Source organism: Sebastes umbrosus, chromosome 9 (assembly GCF_015220745.1).
Source record: "Sebastes umbrosus isolate fSebUmb1 chromosome 9, fSebUmb1.pri, whole genome shotgun sequence".
Classification (NCBI taxonomy): domain Eukaryota; kingdom Metazoa; phylum Chordata; class Actinopteri; order Perciformes; family Sebastidae; genus Sebastes; species Sebastes umbrosus.
The window spans coordinates 20123108-20142688 of record NC_051277.1 but is presented as its reverse complement, the minus strand read 5'-3'; the positions used below and the strand labels follow the sequence as shown (position 1 = coordinate 20142688).

The window sequence follows — 19581 nt, the reverse complement described above, 5'->3', positions numbered from 1 at the left end:
ACTCCAGGCTGAACGAGACCCGGGCCGTAATTCCAGGGCCCACTGAAGGGAAGGGAGGCACGTGAGAACCAGAACAAGACTGAGAGGGGCAGGCTGTCAGACCCTGCTCCAGTAAAATGAGAGGTTTTCTAAAGGGACTCTGATGCTAGGAAACATTACCGCTTTTGTCCACAGGGACCGCCAACATCAACACAAAATTAAAGTTCCTCATAGTAGCTTTAAGTTAAACAACGTTTCCTTGGCGAGCACAGAAAATCTATATCATAGTAACTTGGTTTTCTCCATATCTATACAATTGGCAATATTGACAACATGTTAAAAGGTTTATTTGTAGAAGTGAGTTTTTAACAGTTTGAATAGAAGAAACTATCTTTGCTGCTATTCTCTACAGGCAGGCTATTCCAGAGTTTAACAGTAGTGACCACACAGATCATTTGCAAGGACGAACACAGTATGTTAACAACTCAAGTTATTACTAAAATTCAAAAATCAATTCTAAAGGCAATAATTAACCATCCAAGTGTAGGGACGCAAGGATCTGTGAAATATGATCTTGTTTCTTAGTTCCAGTTAAGATGATGGCGGCTGAATTTTGAACAAGTTGCGGACAAGGAAACATATTTTTTACAAATGTAATCAAACACCAAGATTCTTGCAGTGATGGGTTGAGGACGGAGCCAAGTCTATTTGAAATCTGCCAGTTGATATGCCACTATGTGCTGTTATGGAAAGACTGTATTAAGTTAGTTTTATTATTAAATGTGTGGATCCATATCATATCAAAAGAAGACTGCTGCTTCTCAGCTGTATTTCTAGATTGCTCCCAGCAGAAAGAAGAAGTGGGAACCTCAGCGTGGCCCCTTGTTAAACCTCCCCATGTGTACACCACTCAGCAGCGAGGGGGAGAGGATATCCTCTCATCTGCGCACACACACATTAGATTACACACCACCCCCCCCACCCATGGCCAACCTGCCCAACCATCCCCCCTTTCAGCCCCCAAATCTGTGTCGGTTATGTAAAACGCGGGACGAGTAGTATGGGAAAGGTCCCCGGAGAGCGACGTTGTCATCATACATTAAACAGCACCCCGGGTCTGACTAAACACCCGCTCATTAATAAACAATGAGGAGAGTGGTTAAATATAGATCCTCCCTCCCTCTCCTCCCTCCACCCTGGTTCTCCTCCTTTGACAGGAGCCTCTCCATAAGGCGAGCAAAGGAGGAGGCCTGCCCCGTTCTGCTCCGCGCCGGGCTCCTTCATGTTGGGTAGAGCACCATGGAGAGCGCCACTGTGACGGCTGAGCGTGTGTGTGTGTGTGTGTGTGTGTTGACAGCTCACCAGGTGTCCTCTCAGTATGAGTTCCTCCGTAAACAGGAGCCGAGCGGTAAACACGAGCCCTGCTGACGGTAATGATGTCAAATCCACATATCACCTTATCTCCCCTCTTCCAGCTCTCTCATCGCTCACTCCGTCCATCCTCTTCTTCCTCATCAATCTGTGCTTTTTTTCTTCTCTCCAACTCCTTTTTCCTCTACTTTATCTGCATCTAACACCCTGACCTCTCTTTCACCACACTTTTGCCACCTTTGCTCTCCTTCGTTTCTCCCTCTCCGTCCATATGTAATGTCGACGGCTCACTCTTTTTCTATCACCGCACATTTCAATGCTTCCTCACCTCAGTGCTCCAGTAAACACTTTACTTTCCACTATCCACCTTTTTCTTCTTTCCTAACCTCTATCCATTCTTCTGTCTGTTTTAAACTGCAGGACTATTTTTTACTCTTTCCCCTAAAGGGCAGATGGATTTCTTTTCATGAGCCAGGAGAACAAGAAAGATGAGGAGAATTTGAAACCCCAAGGAGCGATAGAGGGGATAGGATGGAAGAAGTGGGTGATGCGTAGAAAGTAGCAGACACCTTGGCAACCTTCAGCTCTTCGCCAGAAGGGAGGAAAGACACGGGCAGCCCATGCAGAATAGATGTATTTTTTGAAGATGCTTACAGTGAAATTTGAATGTCAGGGTATCAAAAGACAAAAATCAGACACTGCTACTGCATAGAACCTTTTTGATATTCCCCTGAATTTGATGTCTTTGTGTTTTTCATTCCAAAACAGGAAAATGAAGAGAAATACGGGTTGAGGAGGAGACACAGAGGACAGAGAGCTCTGACAGGATTAACTCCCAGGCCAGCAGTGGCAGATGTAGTGCCAGAGGTGAGGGACTAAGTCATTTTAGGTCTTCTATCTGTGGACACATGATTAAAAATATTACGTTTGTCCCCAGGTCACCTGAAATGTCTTCAAATCACATCACCTCAAACCTACAGAGGGTTGGTATTTGTAACCTATAAGTGTTTGCTAAGTGCATATTTATGCATTACTAAGTCAAAACGGGTTGCGCCACATTTATTAGTTCTTACGTAGATATTAGTCTCTACAGAATATTTACACCCGCGGACTGCCAGGTGTAACTGTTACGTAGTAAACCGAACAAATAGACAAACTTAAAGTTAGCTTCCTAATATATGACCCGTTTAGACTGAAGAGTAAAATAAGTTATATGAAATATGTTCATCAAGTGATCACAATGTTATTCAACAATGATTACATTTCACAAAACTACCACAATAGGCCTGTACCTCAAATTACAAAATGTTATGCTAACAATTTTAGGATAACACTTAATAGCTTCAGTTGATATGAATATTTCCTACTCATTATAAACTGCACAAATACTACTAACTCTGAAATATGTAGTTTTGCAAGTATGCATACATAAAACAAGGTAATACCTACATTTACAGAAGTTAAGTGGTAATATGATTGTTATTTTTGTCAGTTATTTTACAGCTTGCAATGCTACAGTGACCTCCTGCATAGATAGTTGATTGCTTTGATTGGACAGTGCAACAGATGTTTCCTAGCAACCCATTTAGACATTACTAAAGTCTTTATTAGCTACGACATTTCTTAAACTTGCATTCATTTTCTGGCCACTTGGTGGCAGTATGAATAAGTTGTGACCTTTCAAGTTGATATGGCGAACTTGTTAGGAAACAGTTGCTTGTTTACACATCCAGCAGTTACGGAGCAACGTTTTCATTTGTTTGGACTCGTGTTTCTGGCTGCCAAGTCCAAACGACCAGTTTCACATTGTTATTGGATTCATTGTTATCGTAAAAAGATTGATTATAGATGTTTTAAGTAGGGCTGTCAACGCAAGGGCTAGAGTAAAGATACTGGCATCCTAAGGAGTCCATTGGTACCAACCATGTCATACTAGCTTGTGAAGAAGGCTAAATAACGCTCCAAACTTGGGCTAAATTTTGGTGAGGAAAAACAGGCATTTTCAAAGGTGTCACTTGACCTCTGACCTCAAGATATGTGAATGAAAATGGGTGCTATGGGTACCCATACATACATTTGCAGAAAGCAAGCATATTTGTCCACTCTCATGTTGATAACACTTGACAAATCTCCCTTTAAGGTGCATTATGAACAGATGAAAATGTGCAATTAATTTGCAGTTAATCGCGATTAAATCTTTTAATGGATTGACAGACCTAGTCTTAAGTTATAATGGTGCAACCTGAGTAAGTCAATCATTAGTTTGAAACATGACAAATAGATAGTAGTGTAAATAACTAAGGAAGGACTTTACACACAAACTTAGTAATGGATTTACAAATGTGCAAATTTGCTGGGCTTAATTCTTAAAAACATAAAAAGACCTAAATTTGGATTTGACATGAAGCACAGTTGAGCCATTTTTCCTGTTTAAGAGTACAAACGCTCGTGTTTATCGCTGCCTTCTAAAGGCACAAACGTATTCTAGGTAAGTTAATCAGATGCTGCTGTGGACTCCTGGAGGCTGTGAAGGTCAACAGCTCCACCCCTGGTTGTCAGCCAGCTGTCAGTCTGCCCAATCAGGTGGAGTGGGTGAGGGAGGGAGGGCAGGGGAACTTTTTAGGGATGGTAGCCAAAGATGTTGTGATAATGCACCCATCCAAAACAACAGCACCAAGAAGTCACAGAGAGATGAGAACAATGGTCCTTTAGGTGCTAACGTGAGTGTGAGGAGGCTGAGAGGAAGGTATGAAAAAGAGAAAAGAGAGGAGGGGAGGACAGGAGGTTGAGATACAGGGGTGAAGGTGGAGAAGCGAAGTTGTCAGCAGAGGAGAAAAGGAGCGAGGAATGGTAGAGGAGAGGGTGGTGGATGATGCAGGAAGGTGAGCCAATCGTCCTGCTCACTTGACCCTTCCAATTACCACGGCGACGGTTAATTAGCGCCGAGGTAAGCTCCGGTAATTACCCATTGTGTCTCGGACAAGAGGCTACGCACGCAGATCACACACACACATACACACACACACACACACACACAGGCTCGCACAACACACTCGCAAACATGTTGCTATGGATACCTGCAATCCTTTCTATCACCGTGCTGGAAAAACAGAGAAAAAGAAGATAGAAATAGATAAAAGAGATGAGAGGAAAATAACAAGAGCAGAAACAAGAAACAGGGAGAAAGCAAACAAAAGCTCTACAAAGGCAAAGGAAGTGGGAACGGTGTTTAGTTCAGAGAGGGTGGTTGGCTCCGTTTTTGTCGGCCACATTGTCAGAGACGCACTTTAACAACAAACTCTCTGTCTAGGAATGACAGTTGAGAAGAAAAAGCGACAAATCGGTCAGCAAGTACGCGCATTAGCACTAAAAACTGTTGAATCTACATCACAGATCTCTTCTCAGGGACATAACAGGGTGCATAAACAGGCAATAACGCACCATGATGCGTCCTAATATAAGAAAATAAAGGAAAGGGTGGATGCAAATAACATTACAACACAACATGTCCATGTAATTATCAACTATTTGACCCTTTTGTAGGATCTGACATACTGACCCCTGCCACAACACTGAGCAACCACACACCTGAACACATGCACATAATTACACACATACAGGTGCACTTGTAACGCCATGTGAACCTCTAACACAAACCGATACGACAGATAGGTCCCGACACTCTGACCCGACTCCTTGCCCCTGCCAACACCTTCAACCCTCTAAAACACTGATATTGTATGTCCTAGAACACACGTGTGCACACACACTCACACAGAAATGTCTCCCCCGTTTAGCTGACATGTTACATAAGCTGTCGAAAGCTATATTTCTCAAAGGTAGAGCGTAGTAGGAACAGAAGCCTCCTTACACCTCAGTAGTGATGTGGCCGAGCGGCCTCTGACAGGCCAGTTTATGGGGCCATGTTTGGGTTAAAAGACATCACCTTACTTGTGATACCTGGGAGGAGAATAAATTGTGTTTCATGAACGCTGCAAAGCAAACTGAATCTGAAAAGTGATGTATATGTGGAAATAAATGTGTACTCTCTAATGAATGCTTACTTAGTGAAAGTAAATTACGACTTTCCTGCAAAGCTCTGTTCAATTTATTCTATATTTTCAACTGAAACAGGTATCATATTAAGCCAGCTGTACTCCACAGAGTGTGGCTGCCCTCTTCAGGTCAAAGCTGTCTCTGGGTTTTGTGTCGCCGTGTGTAGATTATAACTCACCAGCCTCTTCTCTCTTTCTTTGTTGGGCAGACAGCTCCACCAAGTGTTGAGTGCTTGTGTTACATCTGTTCTGCACGGTAAACATGACACCTGTTATTGTCTGTTAAAATATGAAGGACATTTTTCACTGTTACATTGTCAAATTCCAATTGTGGTTTCATTTGATTACTACAAGTGCTTTTGTAAGACAGGCATAGGGGTCATTATGGTCTGAAAGTGAATGTCAACACTTCAAGGAGAGCAGCCGACCTGCTTTGAATCATTCACCTTATTGGTGATGAGCTTTTGCTGTCCTAGCTCCCACATTATAAAGCAGTCTCCCCGCTGAGGGTCAGCTCTGACCTGGGTGTTTTAAATCTTACTTCAAGGCCTGGTTTTATTTTTTATTATTTACAAATGGATTTTATTGTGTTCTCCCCCAGAAAGCGTGTGTTTTCTCCCACAGTCCAAATACATGCAGGTTAGGTTATTTGTTGACTCTAAATTGCCCCCCCGACCCTGAATAGGATAAGCGGTTACAGATAATGGATGGATGGATTTTATTGTTTCCTTTCCTCTAATTTGTTCTTGTGCTTTGTACAATCTTGCTTGTCTTTGATTTATATATTTATTCAAAATCTCTCTTTCCCTTATTTGTTTGTTTATTTAAGTTTTTGTTTTCTTATGTTTCTTATGTTTTCATTTGTAACTGTGAAGCACTTTGTAACCCACTTTGGCAGTATACTCCAGAGCAGGGATTCTCAGCCTTTTGTAACTCGAGGCCCACTTCCAATTGTTAAAAAAATTCCGAAGACCACCTTCCCAAATAAATGACAAACTGGGCTATAAAATAATGTGTTATGCTACTGTCAGGTGTACTGACCCGCATAGATATTCAGCTTACCCTCACCCATCACTGCCTGCCATTATGAATCTAAAGTATTCAGGGTCATATTTCCTCACCACGCACTTTTACTGGTTTCAAAAATTGCTTGATTTTGTGTCACTGAATCTGTGACATATATGTCTGTAATGGGGAGACTCGTGGGTACCCATAGAACCTATTTTCACTCACATATCTTGAGGTCAGAGGTCAAGGCACACCTTTGAAAATGGCCATGATCCTCGCCAAAATTTAGTGCAAGTTTGGAGCGTTATTTAACCTCCTTCACAACAAGTTAGCATGACATGGTTGGTACCAATGGATTCCTTAGGTTTTTATAGTTTCATATGATGCCAGTATCTTCACTCTAGCTTTAAAAGTGAGCCCGCTATAACCTCTGAAATACAGAATAGCGGTTAATCTAACCATCTGGCAGCACCTTCGCAGCCGACTAGGTGGCTCTCTGAGGCCCACCAGTGGGCCCCGGCCCAGTGGTTGAGAATAGCTGCTCCAGAGAATAGTCAATCATTCATACACATGATATGATCATTTCAAGTGAATGCATGTGGTGAGGAAGGACAGAGATTGCTATTGGCAAATATCCATTCATTAGGCCAAAATATATCAGAATTTTGTGTCAAAGCAGCTATACTAATTGTTAATCTTTAAAAACTAAAGGGTTCACGATTTATATACGTGGGTTAATGATTCAGAATCACACAGCATTTAATTTGTTTATTAAACTGAGGGCACAATTTTATCATAAAGTATGTTTTGAGATAGGCTAACAGATAACCAGTAGCGGAAGTAATTACATTTACCCTCCTTACTGTAACAAAGTCAGGTTTTTTTTGTGTTATTAGGCTTACTTTTTTGAGTATTTGTACAACTCTGTAATTTTATTTCTTTGCTTACTTAAGTTTTTTTTGTTGCAGGTCATCATTCAGCTCAACTCAACATGTTTAAAAAGGAGCTCAGTGGAACAGAGTGGACTGGCTATTATGGTTGGAGAATTAACTGATTGGAGACTTGGTGGTGCACAAGACTCAAAGAATGACGCTCAAAAACGTGAGTATAGTGTAGCAGTGTGTGTGTGTGTGTGTGTGTGTGTGTGTGTGTGTGTGTGTGTGTGTGTGTGCGCGCGCGCGTGTATGTGAGTGTGTACGTGTGCGCTGTGCAGTTTATCCAGCCTGTATTGTTTATACAGCTCCATGTCCCATGGTTCACTTTCTCCTGTTGCAAGTACAAGTGTTTTTGAAATAATGAAACAGACAAATGTCCTTCACAGTTGGAACTTTAATGTACAATGTGGTTTAAGGATACAAGCTTTTTATGTAGTTGTCAAGTGCTAATGTATCTTTAATTGGCCTAAAGAGCTGATACAATTCTTCTACTAATCCAGGGTGAAAGGCCGCTCTCATTTCCCCGTCATTTGCCGTAGCGAGGGTCCGTGAACCCACAGCCTCCTTGCCTGCCTTTTCCCCTGGCCTGAGGAAGCTGATGGATCGAGGGCCTTTTGCTCTGAGCTTGGTGTTCTTTCCATTCCTCTTTCTCCTTTCTCGCACACTGGTCCAATAGTCCTGCTGTCTCATGCGCAACACTTGGATATCCTTCTGCAACATAGCCCGCCGCTCCTCTTGCTTTGCGTCCTTCCAGCTTGATCTGGCGATGCAGCCCAAGCCACAGCATCTAGTCCGCTGTTTGACAGTGCCCTCTCTGGCGGGTCCGGTGTGCGGATCCGCCTGGTGACAGCATCGAGTCCGCTGTTTGACAATGTCCTCTCTTGCGGGTCCGGTGTGCGGATCTGCCTGGTGACAGCATCGAGACCGCTGTTTGACAATGTCCTCTCTGTAGGTGAGATTTTGCATTTTCAATGTATGAGTGAAAAACATTTCAGGATGAACAGATACTCTCTTGTCAGCAGGCAGGCTCGAACTCTCAACCTTCTCATTACAGAGCGGCAGCGCTAACCGCTGTACTACCAAGCATAGTGCAAAACATACTACATTTTTAGTTATAAAATACCTTCCACTGTTTGACAATGTCCTCTCTCGCGGGTCCAGTGTGCGGATCCGACTGGTGACGGCATCTAGTCCGCGGGTGCGGTGTGCGGGTCCGACTGGTGACGGCATCTATTCTGCTGTTTGACGGTGCCTTCACTGTAGGCGAGATTTTGCATTTTCAATGTATGAGTGAAAAACATTTCAGGATGAACAGATATTTCTCTTGTCAGCAGGCAGGCTCGAACTCTCAACCTTCTCATTACAGAGCGGCAAGTGCCAAGTGTTGCAACATTTTTAGTTATCAAATACCTTCCACTGTTCTTCCACTGTTGTTCTGCTACGGTTTGTATAATGACCTGGTTATTCAAGTTAAATGTCTTCATGTTATAATATCAGACTACAGTAGAGGACTTCAGTGATCCAGTTGTTTCTCAGAATGTCAATCAATCTTTACATCTACATTGTAGGTCAGTAGTTCATTGAAACTGGTGAAGACGTTGCTCTTCTTTTTAATTAAGAGGAAAAAAAGCTTTCAACATGACTCTTTATACAGTCAGCAGTTTGCACCCATTTGGTATTTTATAGCTTAATAGTAGCACCTCAAAGTCCAAGCCAACACAAATGAATGGATCAGAAATCCATTTCTGTATGAAAATATGTATAAATTCATAATGAGCATATGTGCAAGTGTTTTTGAAATAATGAAACAGACAAATTTTCTTTACACTTGGAGCTTTAATGTACAATGTGGTTTACGGATAAAAGTTTTTTATGTAGTTGTCAAGTGCTAATGTATCTTTATTTGGCCTAAAGAGTTGATACAATTCTCCTACTAATCCAGGGCGAAAGGCCGCTCTCATTTCCCCGTCATTTGCCGTAGCGAGGGTCCGTGGACCAACAGCCTCCTTGCCTGCCTTTTCCACTGGCCTGAGGAAGCTGATGAGTCGAGGGCCTTTTGCTCGGAGCTTGGTGTTCTTTCCATTCCTCTCTTTCTCCAATCCCTCGGCCGGTTGGGCCAGCACCTGATCATGCCGCCTTCTGAATCTCCCGTCTGTCAGGCTTGCTCGGCATGATGACAGGATGTGTTCCAGGTTGGCTGGTCTCTCACACAGCAAACAGCAGGGACTCTCAGTTAGCCTCTGTCTTTTGGAAGTGTGTTGGTAGGACATCCTAGACGAAACAAATCAGAGATCATCTTCGCACACTGGTCCAATAGTCCTGCTGTCTCATGCGCAACACTTGGATATCCTTCCGCAACATAGCCCGCCGCTCCTCTTGCTTTGCGTCCTTCCAGCTTGATCTGGCGATGCAGCTCAAGCCACAGCATCTAGTCCGCTGTTTGACAATGTCCTCTCTTGCGGGTCCGGTGTGCGGATCCTACTGGTGACAGCATCTAGTCTGCTGTTTGACAATGTCCTCTCTTGCGGGTCCGGTGTGCGGATCCGACTGGTGACAGCATCTAGTCCGCTGTTTGACAATGTCCTCTCTTGCGGGTTCGGTGTGCGGATCCGACTGGTGACAGCATCTAGTCCGCTGTTTGACAATGTCCTCTCTTGCGGGTCCGGTGTGCGGATCCGACTGGTGACAGCATCTAGTCCGCTGTTTGACAATGTCCTCTCTTGCGGGTTCGGTGTGCGGATCCGACTGGTGACAGCATCTAGTCCGCTGTTTGACAATGTCCTCTCTTGCGGGTTCGGTGTGCGGATCCGCATGGTGACAGCATCGAGTCCGCTGTTTGACAATGTCCTCTCTTGCGGGTCCGGTGTGCGGATCCTACTGGTGACAGCATCTAGTCCGCTGTTTGACAATGTCCTCTCTTGCGGGTCCGGTGTGCGGATCCGCATGGTGACAGCATCTAGTCCGCTGTTTGACAATGTCCTCTCTTGCGGGTTCGGTGTGCGGATCCGCATGGTGACAGCATCGAGTCCGATTTTTATTCATTTGTCGTACTTATGTATTATTGTTTAATGTTAATATTATGAATATTGACTTACATTTCAGGGATAAATGGATTATCCTCCAGCAGCTCAGTCTGTTGGTGAAACCAGGCGGTGGATTTTACTGGAGGTTCTGCCAATTGTATTGTGTTACTCCACTGTGAACATTTTGTGGCCGTAGAGAGGTCTGATATATGTACGTTTTACGGTATTCGTTGCGCGGAATGTGTCGTGCGGTATTCATTCCGCGGGCTTCATTGTGCGGAATCTTGAATACCGACTATTATCACTTAGTGGAGAGAACAGGTTAATACTTTAGATTTTGCATTTTCAATGTATGAGTGAAAAACATTTCAGGATGAACAGATATTTCTCTTGTCAGCAGGCAGGCTCGAACTCTCAACCTTCTTATTACAGAGCGGCAGCGCTAAAGCTGGGGAACGATAGTCTGGATGGGCGGGGGAAGAAGGTGGAAAAAGGGGGAGAAAGGTGGGAGAGGAAAAGAGAGGAAAAGAGAGGAAAAGAAAGAAAAAGAGAGAAAGAGAGAAGAAAACACAATTCTGTAGCTCTTATTTTCACCTACATGGTGTTTTGAAGTCTTTATACACCATAGTATTTTTGTTAAAGAATAAAAACATTATTTTTTGTGCTTTTCGGGGGGAACAATACATGTCCACTTGAGAGGCAGTTCGAATCTCATCTCCGGCAGGGTCGAAGTTTATAATATGCAGTAAAAAATAGTTTGTGTTGCTCGTGTAAACTTGAATTGACTCAAGATATAATTTTAATGCAAGACTTGTGCACTGCAACTAATACATTAATATTGAAAATCGTTCAGGTTTCCTTATACAGTCATATAACTGGTAGATTACTACAGATAACAAATATACAAAACATTATCATCATCCATGATGATGTTTTGCATTATTATTATTGCATACATCCTCCTTATGACTGATTAATGAACTGTTAGGCAAGATAGGTCAAAATGTTAGTAGAATAAATTATAATGTACTGGAGAATAGTTGAGCAATATTGGGATGGACTTGCTGTGTGTAATTAATTAAAAAAATAACCACAGGAATACACATGAATTGAGACAGTAATGATATTAAAGATTTAACTTTATTGTCTTTGGGCCTGGAACACGTGAAACAACAAGAACAAATCATTTGAAGAAGATAATACTATTCTTAATGTTTGTCATTGGGTCTGATTCCCTGCAACATCAGACAAAATGATTTACAGCACACAGATTCACCAGAAACTCCTTCAGCTCAGACTCCAGCGGGGCCTCCGGCAGTGACCAGCTCACTGTAGATTGCTGGGCCCTCTGTCAACGTCCAGCAGGTTTTGCCACAGGGCCACAATTGTGCTTCCCTTATAAAAAAACGTGAAAAGAACAACAGAGACTGAATATTTATTCACACAACAGGCTTATGTGAGTAATTAATGAAATGAAAACAACAACAACAACAACATTGTCTTATTCTTTTTGGACTAAGCATGGTATTCCAAATCACAAATATTACTAACCTGCTGGTTGCTGAGAGTCATGGAGGTCTGTGTCCTCAGTTCTACCAGGTGCTCTGCAAGGCTGTCAACCCGATCCATACCTGGCATACCATGCCCGTCATCTAAACAAACAATTTGTCATCAGTAAGCAGATAAACAGGATAAACTGCTGTGTGCATAGTGCCAAGAGTTGCAACATTTTTAGTTATCAAATACCTTCCACTGTTGTTCTGCTACGGTGTGTATAATGACCTGGTTATTCAAGTTAAATGTCTTCATTTTATAATATCAGACTACAGTAGAGGACTTTAGTGATCCAGTTGTTTCTCAGAATGTCAATCAATCTTTACATCTACATTGTAGGTCAGTAGTTCATTGAAACTGGTGAAGACGTTGCTCTTCTTTTTAATTAAGAGGAAAAAAAGCTTTCAACATGACTCTTTATGCAGTCAGAAGTTTGCACCCATTTGGTATTTTATAGCTTAATAGTAGCACCTCAAAGTCCAAGCCAACACAAAGGAGACAATGACTCTTCTATGACATTAAGAAAAACCTTTGGCACATTGAAATCGGAGGTTGTTTTTTTTTTTACATTTTTTATTAAAAACCCAACTGGTGTGTGGTGGCAGAGAAAGTTCAGACATGGAAAATCTGATTTTAACTTGATAAGCCATCTTATCAATTCAACATTTAAAATGACCATTTAGTAATTTATACTAAAAATGTTTTGAATATCACCAGTACTTGTTTGGGAACCAAAAAGGAGCCAGAATGAACCAGCTGTTGCACAGCATGTGGCTTTTACCTCAGATAATACATGACTGTTAATGTGATTTGAAATCTATTTCTGTATGAAAATATGTATAAATTCATAATGAGCATATGTGCAAGTGTTTTTGAAATAATGAAACAGACAAATTTCCTTTACACTTGGAGCTTTAATGTACAATGTGGTTCAAGGATACAAGTTTTTTATGTAGTTGTCAAGTGCTAATGTATCTTTAATTGTAAGAGTTGATACAATTCTCCTACTAATCCAGGGCGAAAGGCCGCTCTCATTTCCCCGTTGTTTGCCGTAGCGAGGGTCCGTGTACCAACAGCCTCCTTGCCTGCCTTTTCCCCTGGCCTCAGGAAGCTGATGAGTCGAGGGCCTTTTGCTCGGAGCTTGGTGTTCTTTCCAATCCTCTCTTTCTCCAATCCCTCGGCCGGTTGGGCCAGCACCTGATCATGCCGCCATCTGAATCTCCCGTCCGTCAGGCTTGCTTGGCATGATGACAGGATGTGTTCCAGGTTGGCTGGTCTCTCACACAGCAAACAGCAGGGACTTTCAGTTAGCCTCTATCTTTTGGAGGTGTGTTGGTAGGACATCCTAGACGGAACAAACCAGAAACTTGATCCGGTGCTCCTCCATATTCCAGACGTCCTTCCATCTCAGAGATCATCCTCGCACACTCTCCCAACGGGTCCAGCTGTTCTGCACCACAGCCCGCCGGTCTTCTTGCTTTGCATCCTTCCAGCTTGATCTGGCGATGCAGCCCAGGCCCATCCTTCCCTGGTTCACCGTCCCCACGATGTCAGCATGCTGAAGCCACTCTTCCGCTAGCCGTAGGCCTGCGTCCTGTCCGTACGATGATATCTGCCTGCCGAACCAGCTCGTCCTCACTGTCTCGCAGCATCATGGCTAGCCGGACTTGGCAGTGTTGGACTCCTCCACGGCTGACGTCATTGGCAGCCGCAGCTTACTCCCTGAATTGTACAAGCCCATAGAGCAGATGCTTCTGGGGACAGACAGCCACCTCCTCAGGAAGTTGTTGGTTTTCCCAAAGCTTCTACTGTGGACAAGGGGACCTCGTACACGAGCAGTGGCCAGCGGAGTCCAGGAAGGACTCCATGCTGCTAGCCCCAGGCCTCATACAGTACTTCCCTGGAAGGTCATTCTTCTCCAGGGTTCTTAGCCGCGTCTCTGCTCGGTTAAGCATCTCTTTCACACGTGACTTGTCATTCAGTTGGGCTCTTTACCACCTCCCCAGACTCTTTACAGGCTTCTCAGTGACAAGAGAGGAACACGGTGAAGCTGCAGGGGGCTGCTGTTCCCCAGACATGATTTTAACTCTTCTCTAAAAAGATGAACTACAGCACTGTTGAATTCTTCAGTGATGTGTTCTCTGATGGGTGTCATGGAACTGTTGTTGACCATTTCTTTCCACTCTTTCTGTAATATTTCACAAACTTTATCGTGTACTGCTGGCAGAAATATAAAAGAATCAATCATCTGCTTTCCACGGTCCAAGTGATCGTCACGCAGGCCAAATAAACTTTCTGCCAGGCTCATGAGACTTTTTCGAGCAAATTGAATATCCCTGCGGAGTGTGTTTTTATCCTTGCCTTTGACATGTGACAGAGTGTTGTAGATATCACTATTCTTATAAATGACCCACAAGTTCTTATGATCCAATTTGAAATCGATGTCTTTGCATTTCTCAATATATGAATGAAAATCACTGCTGGGACATGAGATGATGGAATAGTTGAGATTTTTAAAATAATTTGGACCACTTAGTCCCCACAGCTTTGTGAATGCCACAACTGTAGGCACTTCATAAAGTTCACGCCATTCATAGGCTTTGTGTAAAAGCTGAAACATACAAGGGACAATTTGGTTCTCCCTTTTCAAACAGGGGCTGTTATGTGTATAAATTAAAATGTGTTCCGCCATTGTTCCATTACGGCGTAGAAAGTCGTCCAGTTGTTTGATTAAAATTTCTTCACTGTGTGTGACTTTTTTAATAGTCGGTCCGCTTTGGTCCGCTTTGGTGTACGGAGCGCCAGACTCTTTCTTCTTGTTTTGAAAATCTGGATGAACTGCTTGAAAAACCTTTTTCTCGTTGTCTTTCATGAGGACGATGGCAGTGGCATATTGTTTGTCTCCTTCAAGTTCTTTTGTATTTAGATCTTCTTTACATGATTGCCATACTGTCTCAAAGTACACAGCATCATCACCATCTTGCTTTCCTTTAGATGGAAACCGTTCCATTATGCAATGATACATTTCTGTTTTGTCCCGACAGTTTGTTTTTTGTTTCCAACTGTCTTTTAACAGCTGAATACTCTTCATCACATCTGTACGATCCAAGTTCAGTGTGCAATTGGCACAGTAGTTTGTGAGGTTTGAATGTTCAACATCCTCCAAGCCTTGATTTTCCCAAATATCCATTTCTTGTTCACTTCTGTTGTGTCCTTGATCTGCGTTCTGTAAAGTCACTCTGTAGGTGGGTCCGGTGTGCGGATCCGACTGGTGACAGCATCTAGTCCGCTGTTTGACAATGTCCTCTCTTGCAGGTTCGGTGTGCGGATCCGACTGGTGACAGCATCTAGTCCGCTGTTTGACAATGTCCTCTCTTGCGGGTCCGGTGTGCGGATCCGACTGGTGACAGCATCTTGTCCGCTGTTTGACAATGTCCTCTCTTGCGGGTCCGGTGTGCGGATCCGCATGGTGACAGCATCGAGTCCGATTTTTATTCATTTGTTGTACTTATGTATTATTATTGTTTAATGTTAATACTCTGAATATTGACTTACATTTCAGGGATAAATGGATTATCCTCCAGCAGCTCAGTCTGATGGTGAAACCAGGCGGTTGATTTTACTGGAGGTTCTGCCAATTGTATTGCGCTACTCCACCGATCAACAGTTTGTGGCCGTAGAGAGGTCTGATATATTTACGATTTTTCGGATACGTTTTTCGGATACGTTTGTCGGACTTGTTTTTCGGTATTCATTTTTCGGAATCTTGAATACCGACTATTATCACTTAGTGGATAGAACAGGTTAATACTTTAGATTTTTCATTTTCAATGTATGAGTGAAAATCATTTCAGGATGAACAGATACTTCTCTTGTCAGCAGGCAGGCTCGAACTCTCAACCTTCTCATTACAGAGCGGCAGCGCTAACCGCTGTACTACCAGGCATAGTGCCAAGTATTACAACATTTTTAGTTATCAAATACCTTCCACTGTTGTTCTGCTACGGTGTGTAAAATGACCTGGTTATTCAAGTTAAATGTCTTCATTTTATAATATCAGACTACAGTAGAGGACTTTAGTGATCCAGTTGTTTCTCAGAATGTCAATCAATCTTTACATCTACATTGTAGGTCAGTAGTTCATTGAAACTGGTGAAGACGTTGCTCTTCTTTTTAATTAAGAGGAAAAAAAGCTTTCAACATGACTCTTTATGCAGTCAGAAGTTTGCACCCATTTGGTATTTTATAGCTTAATAGTAGCACCTCAAAGTCCAAGCCAACACAAATGAATGGATTAGAAATCCATTTCTGTATGAAAATATGTATAAATTCATAATGAGCATATGTGCAAGTGTTTTTGAAATAATGAAACAGACAAATTTCCTTTACACTTGGAGCTTTAATGTACAATGTGGTTCAGGGATACAAGTTTTTTATGTAGTTGTCAAGTGCTAATGTATCTTTAATTGGCCTAAAGAGCTGATACAATTCTCCTTCTAATCCAGGGCGAAAGGCCGCTCTCATTTCCCCGTCATTTGCCGTAGCGAGGGTCCGTGTACCAACAGCCTCGTTGCCTGCCTTTTCCCCTGGCCTGAGGAAGCTGATGAGTCGAGGGCCTTTTGCTCGGAGCTTGGTGTTCTTTCCATTCCTCTCTTTCTCCAATCCCTCGGCCGGTTGGGCCAGCACCTGATCATGCCGCCATCTGAATCTCCCGTCCGTCAGTCTTGCTCGGTATGATGACAGGATGTGTTCCAGGTTGGCTGGTCTCTCACACAGCAAACAGCAGGGACTCTCAGTTAGCCTCTGTCTTTTGGAAGTGTGTTGGTAGGACATCCTAGACGAAACAGAGCAGAGATCATCCTCGCACACTGGTCCAATAGTCCTGCTGTCTCATGCGCAACACTTGGATATCCTTCCGCAACATAGCCCGCCGCTCCTCTTGCTTTGCGTCCTTCCAGCTTGATCTGGCGATGCAGCCCAAGCCCATCCTTCCCTGGTTCACTGTCCCCACAATGTCAGCATGCTGAAGCCACTCTTCTGCCAACCGTAGGCCTGCGTCCTGTCCGGACGATGATATCTGTCTGCCGGACCAGCTCGTCCTCACTGTCTCGCAGCATCGGTGTTGGTGTTGTATTTCTCCGCGCGGTGTTGTACTTCTCCGCGCGGCTGACTTCATTGGCAGCCGCAGCTTACTTTTGGAACTGTACAAGCCCAGGAACTCTCAACCTTGTCTTTACAGAGCGGCAGCGCTAACCACTGTACTACCAGGCATAGTGCCAAGTGTTGCAACATTTTTAGTTATCAAATACCTTCCACTGTTCTTCCACTGTTGTTCTGCTACGGTGTGTAAAATGACCTGGTTATTCAAGTTTTTTATGTAGTTGTCAAGTGCTAATGTGTCTTTAATTGGCCTAAAGAGTTGATACAATTCTCCTACTAATCCAGGGCGAAAGGCCGCTCTCATTTCCCCGTCATTTGCCGTAGCGAGGGGCCGTGTACACACAGCCTCGTTGCCTGCCTTTTCCCCTGGCCTGAGGAAGCTGATGAGTCGAGGGCCTTTTGCTCAGAGCTTGGTGTTCTTTCCATTCCTCTCTTTCTCCAATCCCTCGGCCGGTTGGGCCAGCACCTGATCATGCCGCCATCTGAATCTCCCGTCCGTCAGTCTTGCTCGGTATGATGACAGGATGTGTTCCAGGTTGGCTGGTCTCTCACACAGCAAACAGCAGGGACTCTCAGTTAGCCTCTGTCTTTTGGAAGTGTGTTGGTAGGACATCCTAGACGAAACAGAGCAGAGATCATCTTCGCACACTGGTCCAATAGTCCTGCTGTCCGGACGATGATATCTGCCTGCCGGACCAGCTCGTCCTCACTGTCTCGCAGCATTGGTGTTGGTGTTGTACTCCTCCGCGCGGCTGACTTCATTGGCAGCCGCAGCTTACTCTTGAAACTGTACAAGCCCAGGCTCGAACTCTCAACCTTCTCCTTGCAGGCTGACTTCATTGTGGAAGTTGTACAGCTAACCGCTGTACTACTGGGCAAATTTGTCGGACTTGTTTTTCGGTATTCATTGTTCGGTATCTTGAATACCGACTATTTTCCCTTAGTGGAGAGAGCAGGTTAATACTTTAGGATTTTGCATTACAGATACTTCTCTTGTCAGCAGGCAGACTCGAACTCTCAATCTTCTTATTACAGAACTGCAGCGCTAACCGCTGTACTACCAGGCATAGTGCCAAGTGTTACAACATTTTTAGTAATCAAATACCTTCCACTGTTCTTCCACTGTTGTTCTGCTGCGGTGTGTATAATGACCTGGTTATTCAAGTTAAATGTCTTCATGTTATAATATCAGACTACAGTAGAGGACTTGTCAATCAATCTTTACATCTACATTGTAGGTCAGTAGTTCATTGAAACTGGTGAAGACGTTGCTCTTCTTTTTAATTAAGAGGAAAAAAAGCTTTCAACATGACTCTTTATGCAGTCAGAAGTTTGCACCCATTTGGTATTTTATAGCTTAATAGTAGCACCTCAAAGTCCAAGCCAACACAAAGGAGACAATGACTCTTCTATGACATTAAGAAAAACCTTTGGCACATTGAAATCGGAGGTTGTTTTTTTTTTTTACATTTTTTATTAAAAACCCAACTGGTGTGTGGTGGCAGAGAAAGTTCAGACATGGAAAATCTGATTTTAACTTGATAAGCCATCTTATCAATTCAACATTTAAAATGACCATTTAGTAATTTATACTAAAAATGTTTTGAATATCACCAGTTCTTGTTTGGGAACCAAAAAGGAGCCAGAATGAACCAGCTGTTGCACAGCATGTGGCTTTTACCTCAGATAATACATGACTGTTAATGTGATTTGAAATCTATTTCTGTATGAAAATATGTATAAATTCATAATGAGCATATGTGCAAGTGTTTTTGAAATAATGAAACAGACAAATTTCCTTTACACTTGGAGCTTTAATGTACAATGTGGTTCAAGGATACAAGTTTTTTATGTAGTTGTCAAGTGCTAATGTATCTTTAATTGTAAGAGTTGATACAATTCTCCTACTAATCCAGGGCGAAAGGCCGCTCTCATTTCCCCGTTGTTTGCCGTAGCGAGGGTCCGTGTACCAACAGCCTCCTTGCCTGCCTTTTCCCCTGGCCTCAGGAAGCTGATGAGTCGAGGGCCTTTTGCTCGGAGCTTGGTGTTCTTTCCAATCCTCTCTTTCTCCAATCCTTCGGCCGGTTGGGCCAGCACCTGATCATGCCGCCATCTGAATCTCCCGTCCGTCAGGCTTGCTTGGCATGATGACAGGATGTGTTCCAGGTTGGCTGGTCTCTCACACAGCAAACAGCAGGGACTCTCAGTTAGCCTCTATCTTTTGGAGGTGTGTTGGTAGGACATCCTAGACGGAACAAACCAGAAACTTGATCCGGTGCTCCTCCATATTCCAGACGTCCTTCCATCTCAGAGATCATCCTCGCACACTCTCCCAACGGGTCCAGCTGTTCTGCACCACAGCCCGCCGGTCTTCTTGCTTTGCATCCTTCCAGCTTGATCTGGCGATGCAGCCCAGGCCCATCCTTCCCTGGTTCACCGTCCCCACGATGTCAGCATGCTGAAGCCACTCTTCCGCTAGCCGTAGGCCTGCGTCCT

At 43.5% G+C, this 19581-nt stretch overlaps 2 long non-coding RNA genes across 2 annotated transcripts; both read right to left on the bottom strand.

Annotated features, from left to right (window-relative positions):
* Positions 1 to 10634: 10634 nt before the first annotated feature.
* LOC119493950 lies at positions 10635 to 16194 on the bottom strand. The gene is made up of 2 exons (XR_005208057.1): positions 15827 to 16194; positions 10635 to 10790 (listed from the first exon to the last, which is right to left on the bottom strand). It is a non-coding gene; the product is annotated as an uncharacterized LOC119493950 (long non-coding RNA).
* On the bottom strand, positions 11493 to 12021 carry LOC119493949. The gene is made up of 2 exons (XR_005208056.1): positions 11923 to 12021; positions 11493 to 11766 (listed from the first exon to the last, which is right to left on the bottom strand). It is a non-coding gene; the product is annotated as an uncharacterized LOC119493949 (long non-coding RNA).
* Positions 16195 to 19581: the final 3387 nt, after the last annotated feature.